Source organism: Balaenoptera musculus, chromosome 21, assembly GCF_009873245.2.
Source record: "Balaenoptera musculus isolate JJ_BM4_2016_0621 chromosome 21, mBalMus1.pri.v3, whole genome shotgun sequence".
Lineage (NCBI taxonomy): Eukaryota > Metazoa > Chordata > Mammalia > Artiodactyla > Balaenopteridae > Balaenoptera > Balaenoptera musculus.
The window spans coordinates 24,885,377-24,901,567 of NC_045805.1; positions in this window are offsets into that span (position 1 = coordinate 24,885,377).

Consider the following 16,191-nt stretch of genomic DNA (forward strand, 5'->3'; position numbering starts at 1 on the left):
GTAGTGCTACTGATGTCTACTGGTTAGATGTCAAGGATGCTGTTAAGCATCCTACAGTCACAGGATAACCTCATACAACAAAGAATTATCCAGTCCCAAATATTAACCTTGCTGAGGTTGAGAAATCCTGTTCTGAAGCATAACTGTTTAAAGCAAAAACAGTAACAATGTATTATGTGTTGATAGCATATATAAAAGCAGAGGGTACAACAGCAATAGCACAAATAATGGGAGAGAGGGATTGGGACTATCGTATTGTAATGTCTTTACCTGACACAGAAATTAATATTATTTGAAGGTAGATTTTTGTTAATTAAAGTGTATGTTTTAGAACCTAGGACAACCACTCAAAAATAATGGAGATAACATGGAATAATAAAATATACTCAATTAATAAAGGAGAAGGCTGAAAAGGAGGGGAAAAAACTAAAGAACAGATAGGACAAATATAAAACAACTAGCAAGATGGTAGATTTTAATCCAACAATTTCAATAATCACATAAAACTCATTTTACTAGTCATTCATTACCTTAATACCAAAACCAAAGACATTACAAGAAGAGAAAAATTTCATGCCAGTATCCCTCATGCACAAAGATATAATTATCCTCGACATAATACTAGCAAATTGAATCTAGAAACATTAAAAAAAAAATACTGTACAATCAATGGGGGTTTATTGTGGGCATGGAATGTTGGTTCAATATTAAAAAAATTAAATAAAAAAAATTAAATAAAAAAATTTAAAAACTACGTAACTCATCATATTAATGGTTTTTTCAAAAATGAAGTTCTGTTTTTTAAAAATTTATTTTATTTTTGGCTGCATTGGATCTTCGTTGTTGCATGCGGGCTTTCTCTAGGTGTGGCGAGCGGGGGCTACTCTTCGTTGCTGTGCACGGGCTTCTCATTGCAGTGGCTTCTCTTGTTGCAGAGCACAGGCTCTAGGCAGGTGGGCTTCAGTAGTTGTGGCACACAGGCTCAGTAGTTGTGGCTCGTGGGCTCTAGAGCACAGGCTCAGTAGCTGTGGCGCACGGGCTCAGTTGCTTGGCGGCATGTGGGATCTTCCCAGACCAGGGCTTGAATCCGTTTTCCCCTGCATTGGCAGGCGGATTCTTAACCACTGCACCACCAGAGAAGTCCCCATATTAATGATTTAAAGAATAAAACCGTATGATCAATAGATGCAGAAAAAAAAATTGGCCAAATTCATCATCCATTTATGATAAAAAGTTTCAGCAAACTAGTAATAGAAGTAACTTCCTCAATCTGATAAAAGGGCATATAGAAAAACCCTATAACTAACATTATTCTTAATGATGAAAGACTGAATTCTTACCCTGTAAAATCAAGAAGAAAGCAAAAATGTCACTCTCACCACTTCTATAATTTATAGTATTAGATGTCTTAGCCAGTACAATAGGGTAATAAAAAGAAATAAAAGGTATACAGATGGAAGGAAGAAATAAAACTTTCCCTGTGTGCAGATAACATGATTGTCTGTTTATAAAATCTCAAGAAATTTACAAAAAGGCTCCTAGAACTAAGTTTATCAAAATTGCAGGATACATGGTCAGCAAGCAAAAATCAATTGTATTTCTATACACTAGCAACAATCAATTAGGAACCGTAATTTTAAAATGACATAATTTACCATAGCTCCAAAAAAACTGAAATACATAGGTATAAATCTAAGAAAACATGTACAAAATCTGTATGTTGAAGCTGATAAAACACTGATGAAAGAAATCAAAGAGCTAAATAAATAGTATTTGGATAAGAAAGGTTCTATGTTCATGGATTGGAAGACTCAATATAGTAAAGATGTCAGCTGCCCCATCTGATCTATAGATTTAATGCAATGACTGGTAAGTCAAAATCCCAGCAAGATTTTTTGTAGATATAGACAAGCTGATTTTAAAGTTATATACAAATGCAATGGAACTGGAATAGCTAAAACAATTTTGAAAAAGAAGAATGAAGTTAGAGGAATCTCATGACCAGATTTGAAGACTTACTATAGAGCAATAGTAATCTAGGCTATGTGATATTTGTGAAGGAATAGACACATAGATCAGTGGAATAGAATAGAGACCCCAGAAATAGACCTACACAAATATGATTTGATTTTTGGCAAAAATGTGAAAGTAATTCAATGGAGAAAGGATGGTCTTTTCATCAAATGGTGATGGAACACTTTCTCATTCTCATGTACACAAAAGAAACTTGACCTTGACTTTACACCAAAATTAATTCAACTGGATCATAGGTCTAAATGTAAAATGTAAAACTATAAAACTTTCACAAGAAAACATAGGACCACAGGGTCTCCTTATCCCAGTTCTTCTGCAGAGAGGGAAGTATTTTCTTTCAAATATCATTGTTGCTATGCTCAGGCTATCCTGAGAATGCAGCTTCCTGCCTGGGGAATCCCTGCCTGGGATTTCCCCCCTTCTCCCACATTCTCCATCCCATATGGGCCCCTCTGCTTAGTCTTCTGGTTAGAAAGAGAGGGTCTCTCTTGGAGCTTTTTCTGTCTACACTTGCTGTGCAGTCCCTGGATTCAGGCTGCCCTGGAGTCTGAGCTGGGAGAATGGAAAAAGTCAGGAAATTCACTGCCACCTGGGTCGTTCTTCAGAATTTGATTTCCCTTCCAAATAGGCCTGGTATTATTTACTTGTCAAGAGTCCCAGGATGCTTGCTTTATGCACACTCTCCAAGGATTTTTATTGTAATTTGTGAGAGAGATGGGATAGAATGTGCTTAATTCCATCTCAGTGGAACTGAAACCAGTAATTCTACCCCACTTTTTTTTTTTTGACCAAAAAAGTCCATTTTCTTTTGCTGGTGATTGGTTTGAAGTGGGAACAGTGCCAAGTTCTAGCCAACAAGACAGTAGGGAACATCTGCTTGCGGCTTCTGGGAGAGATATTTCTCCCTGATGAAGAGACAGATCCATGGAGAAATTCCACTCTTCCTGCCATTGAATGCTGTTGTATAGGACACGATGCTTGGAACTATGGCTGCCATCTTACACCCTGAAAGAAAAGCCAAAAAATTATACAGAAGTTAAATTGGAGCTTAGACATCATTGAGGGGCAAATCAGCCAAACCGCCTACCTTTAGACTTTTGCTTACATGGGATCATAAACTCCTTATGTAAAGCCATTTTCAGTGAGATACTTTTAAAATTATGGCCCAAGGCATTCTAAATGATAAACTAGATTATTCCATTTTTCTAATTTAGAGATTCAGCCATCCACAAGAATAACTGTGATGGAATTAATGAACATTTCTCCGTAATCTTTATATTTTTTAAGTGTTTTTGAGTTGATAGTTTGCTGATTAAGAGATTTGACATATGAGAAAAGATTGATGTGATATTTTAGAGCTGTAAAACTAAAAAATATGAATATACTGTCTCAACAGAAATATGGATTGTAATAGGATGAGTGATATAGACTAACATGTGGATACCTATAAAATCATTTATCGGCATAAAATTTTATAAAGTATAAAATTTTATATTTTATAAAATGTAAAAGAAGGAAAGCTAATTTTGAGGTATAGTTTTTCTATTCTGTGACAATGTATTTATTTTTGTCATATAAGAGTATAAAACATTTCTTTTGTTTCTAGATTATTGGATAGTGTAATATACTTCATTTTCATCATGTGAGACTTTGAAAGGAATATTTTTTCTTGTATATTGTACAATATACAATATACAATCTTTTCTATATTGGCCCCGATATTGTTTGCTTCTTTACAACAGGTTTGGACTGCTGGTACCAAACTCAAATTCTTTTAAATGTAGCTCAAATAAGCATATTTTCAACCACTTACAGCTTGCCTACTTTGCATACCCTGCAAAACTGCACCCAACATCTGCTAGCCATCGGTAAGACAGATCATCATAGCTATAAAAGACCCCAAATTACTGCTGCCCTTTGGGACCCTCTGACCCAGAGATTCCCTACTAGCTGCTGAGACATCACTTCATCACATATGCCCGCCCCCATGTGGAGTCCCCTCTCTCTTGTGATTCCCCTTGATCTCTTCCCCTTCTGAGAAGTGGCCCCGCCCACTCCGCTGTCTTTGGAAGGTTTCCTGCTCAGCGAGACTTTCCCTCTTCTGCAATCCTGTCCAAGCACCACCCAATAAAGCTTGTTGTGCTCTGCAATACTGCCAGCTTGTGGTCCTGTCTTTGCCTTGATCAGCGCCAAAATCCTCAAACCCATCACATTTCTCCTCTGTTATTTTTGTTGTAGTGTTCATTTTTAAAAGTGTATTCTTTGGAATTCTTGTACATCTGCTAGGTGAATCCTCTCACCCTTCCTCAGTGTCTGTCCAAATCTTTCCTGCTCCGTTGGCCCTTCCATGACCTTCCATCTGATATTGCAACCTTTCCTCCAACCTTATCTCCCTACATTTCCAGATCTCCCTTATCCTGCTTTATTTTTCTTATTTCCCTACTATTTATCACCTTTTAACATACTTTACACTTTACTCATTTACGTTTATTGTATGTCACCCTCTATTAAGATATTATTTCTTCAGAACTTGAAGGTATTGCTTCATTTCACTCTTAGTGTTGCTGATGAAAAGTCAAGAATTCTCAGTCCTTTGTAGGTAGCCTGATTTTTCTCACTGGAAGCTTTTAGGTTCTTCTCTTTATCTGTGGAGTTCTGAACTGCACATTTTTTATAGATAGAAGTCTTGTTCTTTCTTTCTGTTTGGTACTTAGTAAGCATTTCATTCTGAAGACTTGGGTCTTTTTTTAGTTCTGGAAGTTCTTCTGTATGTATACACACACATAATAATATAGCACACACACACATATATATCATTCTGTGTGTGTGTAAATATAATATATAACCCCACACATGTGCCTAAAGTTCTGTGTGTGTATCATATATACAGTTGACCCTTAAACAATGCTGGGGCTGTTCATCGACCCTACATGCAGTTGAAAATCCAAGTATGACTTTACGGTTGGTCCTCTGTGTCTGAGGTTCCAAATCTGCAGATTCAGCCAGTGACGAATGGTGTACTTTAGTACAAATTTATTGGGAAAAATAAATAAGTGGGTCCTTGTATAAGGGGACCCACACAGTTCAAACCCGTGCTGTTCAAGGGTCAACTGTATTTATTTATTTCCTCCTTGCTATTAAAGATCTTACAGATCTATTTTCCATGCAACTTAAGGCTTATCTCATGTTTTCCACTTCTTCTTGGTTGTGTTTGTTTTTTTAAATGCTTTATAGGAGAATTCTTTAGTTCAATATGATTTCAATCTCTCTATTATGCTATTCTGCCTAAACTGTGATATTTTTAATTTCAAGAATCCCTATTTGTTACATTTTCATAGAAGCCTTTTCTTATTTCTCTGAGGATATTAACCATCCTTATCTTATAACTTTCTTTTCCTTCGTGTTTTAGGCAATCTGTTGAGTTTGACTCTTCTCTTTCTTGCGTGTTGATTTTCCTCAGATGTTCAGTGATTCTTGTCTGGTGGCTGTTATTATTATTTGAGACTCTCTTTTTTTTGCCTGTTGGTGGTTCTGAGTGCAGAAACCTGTACTCAGGTGGTTTAGGGGGAGATGGGGGCCAGATAAGTTGTGTGAGGCTATAACCTTCTCGGTGTCGTCACTTGGGGACTGTGGGTTATGGTGGGGATGGGGTAGTGCTCACTGACTGAGCCAACCCTGAGTCCTGGGGGCCAAGCCTCCCACTTCAGAGAGCCGTGCTCACTGCTCTTACTTAGGGACTGAAACCAGAGACGACTACTTCCTTTCAATTTTTTTCTTCCGTTGTTGTCTCTGTGGAAGCTTAGCATTATTTTGGTCTTTGCTTTTTATTTTCAGCCTCAGCGTTTCTACTCAGCCTGTGGTTTTCAATCTTGTTTGCATATTGGAGTCTGCTGGGTAGTTTTAGAAACTTCTACAGCCTTTGTCCTGTCCCCAGAGATCTTGGATTTATTTTGTTCGGGAAGTGGCCTGGGCATTGGGATTTTTTAAAGTTCCTCAGCTGATTCTAATTTACAGCCAGGATTGCTAACCGCAGTGCTAGGAAATGGCCTCAGGCAGATCTTTCAGGGAAGTGGAGAAAAAGTTCTTGGGGTTTATCTTAGGGCAGAAAACATTTTCATCTGCCGCTCACTGAGAAGGAGAGAAGAAGGAGGCTGCCTATACAGCATTTTATGCCCTAGTTCTTTAATTAAACATCTTATTGTTTGTCCCACAGCCTTTCCTTCTTTTGTATGTGTTGACTTCAACTTAACTTGAAGTATTTAGACTTGCTTTTATGTCCTTAGTTGTTTTTTATTTTTTCTTAGTTGTTTTGGACCAGAGTTTCTTTTTCCATCCTTTCTCCATCATTCTGCTCTCATTGATGTTCCATTTTCCAAGATTACTCAAAATTTCTGGTCCACTGATTAACATTATGACTTGTCTTTCAGCCCTGCTGTAAATTTATTTTTAATTTATTTTTTCATGTTATTTCAGTGGATTTGAAGAGAAATGGATGGACACACCTGTGCTCCTTCTATCAAATTTATTCCATCTTCCAGTTTCATTCTCCGTTTGTCTTTTCCCCCTAATAGATCTATAAAATGTGGAAAGAGATGTTTTACAGTCTCTCACAGCAATTCTATTTTTGTTTTATATAATTTGATGCTTTTATATGAAGCATAAATGTTCAGGGCTATTACAAATTTTATGTAGATTTTGCCTTTTATGAATATAAAATGACTCTCTTTTCCATGGAAACATTTTTGCCTTCTATTAAATTTTGTTTGAAATAAAAAGGGCCACACTTTCTCTCTTTTTTATTTCACTTATCTGATAAAGCTTTGCTTATCCTTAAAAAACATTTCTTGTCAGCTGAATATGTTTCTTTAAGCTTAAACAGCCTATGACTAGATTTTCAAAATCTTCTTTTCTGATGAGGAGTTGAAATAATTTAAATTTATTATCATAACTTGTATACTTGGCCTGGCCCCTGTCATCTTGTTTTATATTTTTGCTTTTTATGCTTTCTTGTTTTTCTCTAGATTTATGTCTTCTACTTTGTATAGTATGCTTTGCTTCCTTTTATCTTTTCCAGTGTTCTGAAAGATAAACATCCCTCTTAAAATTTTTGTCTTTTGGTCTTTAGAAAATATTTAATCTATTATTAATCATTTTTTGTTTCAGTGAGAGTTCTTACATGTAGAAATAGAAACTGACTCTAGTTAAATTAGGCAGAAAAGGAATTTTTTTCGGAAGGATTAAGAAATGTTCCCAGCATTGATGGGAAGGAGGGCAGGTACACAGGGAGAAGCCATTGGCAGCCCTGTCACCGTGCAGGTCACAGCCCAGGAGTAGCTCTCCGAAGGCCTCAGCTGCCGCTATGGGCTCTGTGTACCCTGGACATGCCGCCAGACACTTCAGTCTCTGTACTCAGTCGTCACCTGTACTGCTGCCACCCTGGATACGGGACTCCACAGCTGCCACTGCCAGATGATTTCTGAAAGGTCTCTGCTTCGGGGCATCATTTGCTTCACATGAATGTCCCAAACGGGAGCATAAAGGGCTAAGCTTAAGCCTCAGCCTATCACAGAGCTGAACGCTGTTTGAGGGGTCAAGTCTCCCGCCTGTCCTGTTTCTGCAGTGAGGCAAGGTCCTGCTCACATCATTCACCATGCCCCAGATCTCTGCCCCATACTCAGTCCTCCTCTAGTTTTGTCATAATCCCCTCTCAGTGTTTTATAAACGATGACTGAACGGAAAAGTTAATTACTACTCATAAACACTATACCATACAGGGATAAAGAGGGGGTAAAAAAGGAAGTCGGTTAAAAAATATTCATAGCAAGGAAGTGTGGTGAGAAGTTATGGTCCTTATTTCTTCAGTTGGTCAGATGACTGTAGATCAGCATCATCCAATAGAAATTTCTGTAACAGTGGAAATGTCCTGTACTTGCGCTGCTCAGGACAGAAGCCGCTAGCCACAGGGAGCACTTGAAATGGGGCTAGTGAAGGGAAGGAACTAATATTTTAATGGTATTTAATTCTAACTAATTTAAATTTAGATTTAAATAACCACATATGGCTGATGCCTGCAGTATTGTACACAGCTGTAAGTAAAATGATACTGTTCCCTTTGTCATTATCCATACTTCAGTAAATTGTCGCAGCCCAATTCTTTGCCCACTTTCAGGATAACCCTGAAACCTGGCTAATCTTGTCTGTTTAGGGCTTTAGTAATCATCCACTTAAAACTGACCGTTGACCATGTCAGGGAAGGAAAGTGTCCCATCATATTCTCCTCTGTCCTTATGGAGAAAGAGCATCCTTATTTGCTTTTTATAAATAGTGTCAGTTAACCAGTGACTTTAACACCTTATTTTATCTATTCATCCAGTGGCATGAGAAGCACAAATAGCCTGATGGCAGTTCAGTGGGATGGTTATCTCCTTCCTTGCGAACAAAACTTCAACCCTAATGGATAAGTTAGGAGATGAGAATGTGTGAAATTTTTGTAAGCATATTCTTAGGCTTACTTCTTAGAGGTATCATACCCTCTTCCACCCACTGGCTCCTGGACCCATATTCTGGCTACAAAAGGAACAGAACATTCACAGTATCCTTAAAGACTGCAGTCTAACTTGGCAAAGTATTTTCTCTCAGCTGGAGTGACTCAGCCTTCCATAGCTCATTACAATGTTCTGTTAAGTCCGGCTGCTTTCAGATAATAGGATACATGGTAGAACCAGTGGTTGTTTTTACTGCTTTTTTCCTTCACTGTAAAGTGAGTTCCTTGGTCAGAAACAACGTCGTTTGGGGCATGATGCCTGCATATAAGGTGTTCAGTAATGGCAGTACTTGTAGAAGTATGGTAAGGAGGAAAAACAAATCCAAATCCAAATAATAAGTGAGGTCAAATTGCTACCTTTACCAGGAAAGACAGTTTCCAATATAGTTAACCTTCTGCTAGGCAGCTGGCTGGCCCATGTGTATAGTACTATGTTGAGGGCTCAGACTTACTCTTTTAGCAGGAAAGTTGAGCAAATAGTCATGGTGGTAGATTGGTCAGCTTTTGTAGCGGGAAGTCCATGTTGATAAACCCACATGTAGCTTCATATGTGCCACCATAAACTAGAGATGTGTTAGCTAGGGGGAGGGGGCTGGCTGTCTACTTGATCATTAAAAGCATCCTTGACAGAAGGCATTCATGTTGGATACAAATATTCTTTCTTTCTGGGCCTTTTCTGAGAGCCCTCTAGAGTAGCAGCTGAAATTAGTATTAAAACCTGCTTAAGTTTTGATAATCTATTTTAATTCTCTAAGTCTCAGCCATTTTCACTAGGGTATTCCTTTGGTCTTGCATAATATTACTACCACACCTCTGACATTTAAGTGCCCAGGGTGGCCTTTGTCACCCTCAGATCATTCAATTTTCTTTAAAATCAGGAAACCAAGTTCTACTGCATCATCTTCCACTGGTCTCCCTGGCCTCTCACATTCTTCTTAGAGGTGCTTGCATTCCCTTTGCTCATGAACTCTTGGGGTCTTTGTGAAGGGAGTGTCTCCTGGGAGCTCTCAGGAGATGCAATGACCCAGTGGATGGGCAGGCCTCTCATTATAAAGACACTTGCAGCATTCCACTCTTCAAAGTCCTTGGATACCTCCTACATCATACCAAAGTTTTGGAATCTCAAATTCATTTGGTGAGAGCCACCTGTGAGTTTAGATTTTTCGTGAACAAACTAGGCAAATAATTACAGAACCACTTCAGGTGCTCAAGCTATTACAAAGAATACAGAATGCCAGTTATAATATCTATATTAATAAATACTGCTTTACCCAATATTTTCTTCACTCTTTGTCTAAATACGGCCTGAATCCATTTCCACATATATTCTCCATTAAAAAAAAATCAGTGTAAATAGGGAAAGTCCTACAGTGTATTGCATGTGTGTGTGTGTGTGTGTGTGTGTGTGTGAGCGACTTCTTCCTGGGCTTGATTTTGACTTTGTAATCGAATCCCTGGAGCATATTTAGATATGATTCTGATTAAATGTTTGGGGAAACTGAGGCAAGGGAACTATGCCATTTTTCAGATAATATGTACAGAACTCTATCAAACCAGAGTTAGGGCTCTTTTGGCTGGCAAAGAAGTCTTACTGGAAGTTGAGGGTTCAGGTTCTAGAATTTCCATTTGATCCTTTTTTTGTAGTTTTAAATATACTGATGAAATTACCTATCTTTTCAATTCTTTTCTCCATTTTCCTCTATTTTCTTGAACGTATTAATTGTAGTTATTTTAAAGTCCGTGCTATTTAACTGTAAAATTGGGATCACCTGTTGATCTATTTCTATTGACCACTTTTACTCTTGTTGTTCTTTGACATGTGAAGGCATACTGGAATGAATGCCAGACACTGTTTATTTAAAAAAATGTAGAGACTTCAGATTTCTGGGGAGGCTCACTTTCCCCTCTGTGGACAGAGTGGTGGTCAGTTGCCTTAATTCAATAAGGAACTACGATGAATCATGCCTGTGTAAAAGTCAGAATACCTCCGGCTCAAGCCCTGACCTTCACATTTTCATCTAGAATTTTGTATTTTTTGTTTGGGGTGGCACTCTTTTTTGTGCGTCGAATCCTAATCTTTGTGTTGTGAGATTGACAACAGAGCTCTGTTTTGCTCTTCAGAGGCTTTCCAGGTATGTTTTTGTCTCCTGCCACATACTGCTTCAGTACTGGGGTGTATGTTTTAGGGAAAAAGAAACCCTGCCATGTGCTTGAACCTTTCCAAGTCTCCACCAAAATCTCTTTCAGTTTCCTTCCCTGTAGCAGCCCCTCTCCAGGTATTGCTCTGGGCTTTGCCTAGATTCTCAGCTACTTGCCCATATTCAAATTTATCAGTACACTCAGAGTAAAAGCAACTGCAGAAGGCAGCTCACCTCTCTGTTCCTTCCCTTCTGAAGTTTTAGTTCATTTAGTTCTTGTTGCCTCAGCAACTCTGTTCTGCTTTTGAAAAGATAATTTTATATTCCATCTGGCTTTTCTAATTCTAGATTGGAGCACTGGTCTTTGGACAACCATTACAACCTACTTGGAAGTGAAAGTCTTTGCATAGTACACATTTTAGAATATCTTTCTGTTTATTCATGCATGAGTTGCAATGTAGCTGATTTCAGAATTGAGGGGACATAATATTTGTCCTTGAAACTATAAATAAAATATAATTTCATTGCCTTCTTGGCATTTAGAGTTTGATGAGAGTCTGGTTTTTATTCCTTTTGTGGGTAAACCCATTTTTTAAAAGTTTGTTTATTAAAGTGTGTTACTTATCTGTCTTAATGATAATGATATGTGTTTTTTCCAGGGCATCTCTTTATGTGGCTCCTTTCAGTGATTTTGAATAGTTTGAGGTAAGCCCTTTACACTAGGCTCCCTTGATAGTTTTGAGAGATATTTTTCAAATCAGCTTTCAATTTTGCTTCTCTAGTTGTTGTGGTGTCTTCCTAAGAATTCTTGCAACTCGTAAGTTCAATCTCTATTCAATCTCTTTACTCTTGTCTACTGTCTTTTCCATCAATCTTTTTTTTTTTGGTCACTTTGGATCTTTGTACTATATTCTGAAAAGTTTATCAAATTATTTTATATCTGTTTGATTAGATTTTTCCATTAGTTTAATCTTATGCCTCATTGAATCAACTTGCATTCAACTCCTAATATTGTGATTTTTATCTCCCTTAAAATTTTCCTACTTTGTGTCTCTTTCTCTCTTTTCTACTCATATTTGTCTTTTATTCTCATTTTTTCCCCCTTATCTTGGCTTTCTGCTGCTGTTGCATAGAAGTCATGCATTCCAATAAGTATGACAAAACTAAAAATTTTCTTCTCTTTTTTTTTTTTAGATTAAAAAAAAATTTTATTTATGTATTTATTTTTGGCTGCGTTGGGTCTTGGTTGCTGCGCGTGGGCTTTTCTCTAGTTGTGGCGAGTGGGGGCTACTCTTCGTTGCGGTGCACGGGCTTCTCATTATGGTGGCTTCTCTTTGTTGTGGAGCACAGGCTCTAGGCGTGTGGGCTCAGTAGTTGTGGCTCGCGGGCTCTAGAGCACAAGCTCAGTAGTTGTGGCACACGGGCTTAGTTGCTCCGTGGCATGTCGGATCTTCCCAGACCAGGGCTCTAATCCGTGTCCTCTGCATTGGCAGGTGGATTCTTAACCACTGCACCACCAGGGAAGTCCTCTTTTCTTTTCTTTGGCAATCATTTTCAGAGATTTGTTATCCATGAACATTTCTAGGGTGATCTTGACTTTCATTGCAGTATTTTAAAAATGAACTTTATTGAGGTATAATTTACATTTATTAAAATACATTCATGAACACTTCACTTAGCTTTGTTAGTTGTAGGTGTCTATATATTTACCACCACAATCAAGAAATGGAATATTTCCACTTCCCTAAAAAGTTATCTGTACTCCTTTTGTAGCCAATACCCTAACATCTATTTCATGCCACCAAGTGATATGATTTTGGCTCTTCAAGAATTTCATAAAGACAGAATAATCTAGTATGTACTTTTCTTCCTAGCTTCTTTTGCTCTGCCTAACATTTAAAACATTCATTTCTATTGTTCAGTAGTTTGTTCCTTTTTGTCACTGAGTAGAATTCCATTATGTGAATGTAGTATAATAGTTTATCTATTCCTGTTATGGACTGAATGTTTGTGTTCCCCCAGATTCATATTTTGAAACCCTAACTCCCAATGTGATGGCATTTGGAAGTGAAGCCTTTGGGAGGTGATTAGGTTTAGATGAGGTCATGAGGGTGGGGCTTAGTGTGCTTATAAAAAGAGGACTAGACTAGAGCCCTTTCTCTCTCCACCATGTGAAGACACAGCAAGAAGGTGGCTGTCTATAAGCCAGGAAGAGAGCCCTCACCAAGAACCTGACCATGCTGTCACTCTGATCTTGGACTTCCCAGTCTCCAGAACTCTGAGAAATATATATCTATTGTTTAAGCCACCTAGTCTACAGTATTTTGTTAGGGCATCCTGAGCTAACTAAGACAGTTTTTCTGTTGACAGACTATGGATTGTTCCATTTTGCAGCAATTATGAATAAAATTATTATGAACATTCATGCATCAGCCTCCTTTTATTCATGTTTACTTTAAAATCTTATATGTATTTATAATAACTGTTATAATAAAGTCCCTGTCTGCTGATGCAATCATGCCTGTGTTTTCTTTGTCCATTTCTATTGACTGATTTTTCTCTTGGATTTGGGTAACATTTTTGTGCTGTTTTTCATGTGGCATAATTTTCATTTGGATGCTGTGCATTGCCAAAGATCTGTATATCCCTCATCCCCCTCATTCCCTGCCTTCCTTTAAAGATTTTGGAGTTTTTCTGTGTCAGGAGGTTAATTTACTTTCTAGATCATCTTCATACTTTTTTTTTTTTTTTTTTCATCTTCATACTTTTGATATTTGTTTTGAAGTTTCTTCAGAGTGGATTTAGAGTAACCTCTACTCTGGGACTATTTTAGCCTAACTCCTAAGGTGTGGACTTTCTGGAGTCTCTGTGAATGCTCCAGGTGTTCAGCAGTATCTTTCACTGTAGATTGTGAGAACTTAAATACCTCCTGTACTACCTTAGGGAGTTGTTTAGCTTTCAGCTTCCCAGTGCTTGTTTTTTTCCTGGAAGCTGTCCTTTGCCCAGCCTCCTGGGGTCTTCCCCTTGTGCATCATAGCTTACTATGAAGTCAAGGACTCAAGGAAGCTCCTATGCAGGGTTCTGCAGCTCCTTCCCTGTGTAATTCCTTCCTCTTCACGATTTTACACCACAAATATCTGCTGCCTCAATCTCCTTGAACTCTGATCTCTATCTCCTCTGCTCAGAGAGACTGTAGGTCTCTGCTTGGCTTTCCTTTCCCTGTTCCAGGGTCTAATTAATGTCTCAGGTGGAAAGCTGGAGCAATCATAGGGCTCACCTTGTTTGTTTCCCTTCCCTCAGAGATCACAGTCCTGCGCTGATTGTTTTCTAATGTCTGAAAATAGCTCTTACATATATTTTGTTTAGATTTCTAGATGTTTATGGCGGGAAGCCTAGTCTAGTATCAGTAGTTCATCATTCCTGGAAGCAAAAGTCTTTAGTATTTTCAAGAGGTATTTTAAAATTAATTTTTCTATCTAATTATTTTAAAATGAGAAGAATGGACCCATTTCTGGTATTTTCTTAGAGTCCAGGTGAGTGGTTTGCTGTGGTACTACTCTTTGTCCTTTTGGAAAATGGTTGAAACTTCTTTTCATGTGTATAGCTAGACAGCAAATTGATTTCACCATTCTTAGTGAAATTCTCAGTGATTACTTGTTTTTCAGCCACTGTTGAACATGGGATATCAGAATCCACAGGGCTTAGATCTTTGGATATTATGCTGTATTTAATCAACATTTTATGAGGGGCATTTACTTGTTTCTAATTTTTTCATTCAAATAATCACTTGCCGTGTATATTTTTATATATTATATAAAATATAAAAGTATATATTTACCTATTATATTTATATATTTTAGAGACTCTCCCTAGTTATTTCTTTAGAAAAATTGCTAGGAGCAGAAAATCTGGAACCAGTGGGTAGTGTGTTTTAATATTAAGTTGAATATTACAAAGTTGCCCTCCAGAAAATATGTATCAATTTATACTTCCAGCAGGAGTGTATCTTCCTTGATATTTTAATACAAAATTTGGGAAGCATTGCCATTTAAACTAGAAATTCCTTTCATTAATTTTTAGTACAGATTTTTTCTGTCTGTATTCACTTCATTTCTTAAGGTGATCTGTCCTTACCTTTTTCCTCCCTTGGATAGTATCTATTAGAATTCTGTATTTTTAACATATATTTTGAGTTTTAAAGGGTTGGTCTGTGAACCTGCCATGGGTTTAAGGTTTTTCCCCTGAGATCTTGAGAACTCACTAAAATTTTCATTTGACAGGGACTTTAGTGAGTGAGGTAATTACTTAGATATTGTGGGTGAAGATGCTATTAGAAAGTTACAAAAAGGGTTTGGGGCTGGAATCCCTTAATTTGACAATTTACTTTGATCTCATTAACTAGTTTTCTGTTTTCTTCTCATTTTTCTTAAGCCTAGATATCACAGTGACATTTAAACTCATGTTCATAAAGAAAAGCCACTTAATAAGTCCAGTATAGTTTATATTATAAATTTATTTATTTATTTATTTTTGGCTGTGTTGGGTCTTTGTTTCTGTGTGAGGGCTTTCTCCAGTTGCGGCGAGCGGGGGCCACTCTTCATCGCGGTGCGCGGGCCTATCACTGTCGCGGCCTCTCTTGTTGCGGATCACAGGCTCCAGACGCGCAAGCTCAGTAGTTGTGGCTCACGGGGCTAGTTGCTCCGCGGCATGTGGGATCTTCCCAGACCAGGGCTGGAACCCGTGTCCCCTGAATTGGCAGGCGGATTCTTAACCACTGCGCCACCAGGGAAGCCCAGTTTATATTATTATTAAGGGCAATGATGTGGTTTAACTTAAGAGATTTTCACTGACATTCATTCTGTTTTCACAGACATATTGCCATATAAGGACTTCTCTTTCATACCTGGAGTGAAGTTGGCTCCATGAAACACAGTTTTAAAAACGAATAACTGTGATCACAGTATTGGTTCCTTACTTATACTAACAATTCCCCCTCCAGACTATTTATGGATTATTTAATATTTTCATCTTCATCTTTAGCTGTTAGTGAAGAACCAACATAAATGAAGGTAACTGCAAAGTTGATACTGATTTTGCCTTTTTCCTTCCCTGTCTTTATAGATTGTTTTGTGCACATTTCTCACATCTCTTCTCCCGATTTATTTGAGGCACTTTTTCTTGCTCTAGGCCTCTCACTGTTTTGAAACATGAAAGGGAACATCAAAGACTTTCCTCAGGTGAGGATTGGATCTAACTCTACATTGACAGTATTGAAGGGCTCAAAGTGGTACCCAGCTTGTGAGTTCTGCTCAGCAATGCCCTTTATTTGTCTGTACTGATAACAACATCTCATCCCTGCTTGAATCTTAGATGATCGTTACTGAGTGACTTTAGAGTCCTCTTTGGAGTCAGAAAATACCAGAAAGCATCTTTTCTTAGGGCATTTTATTCTATTTCTTGAAAACATTCAGAACA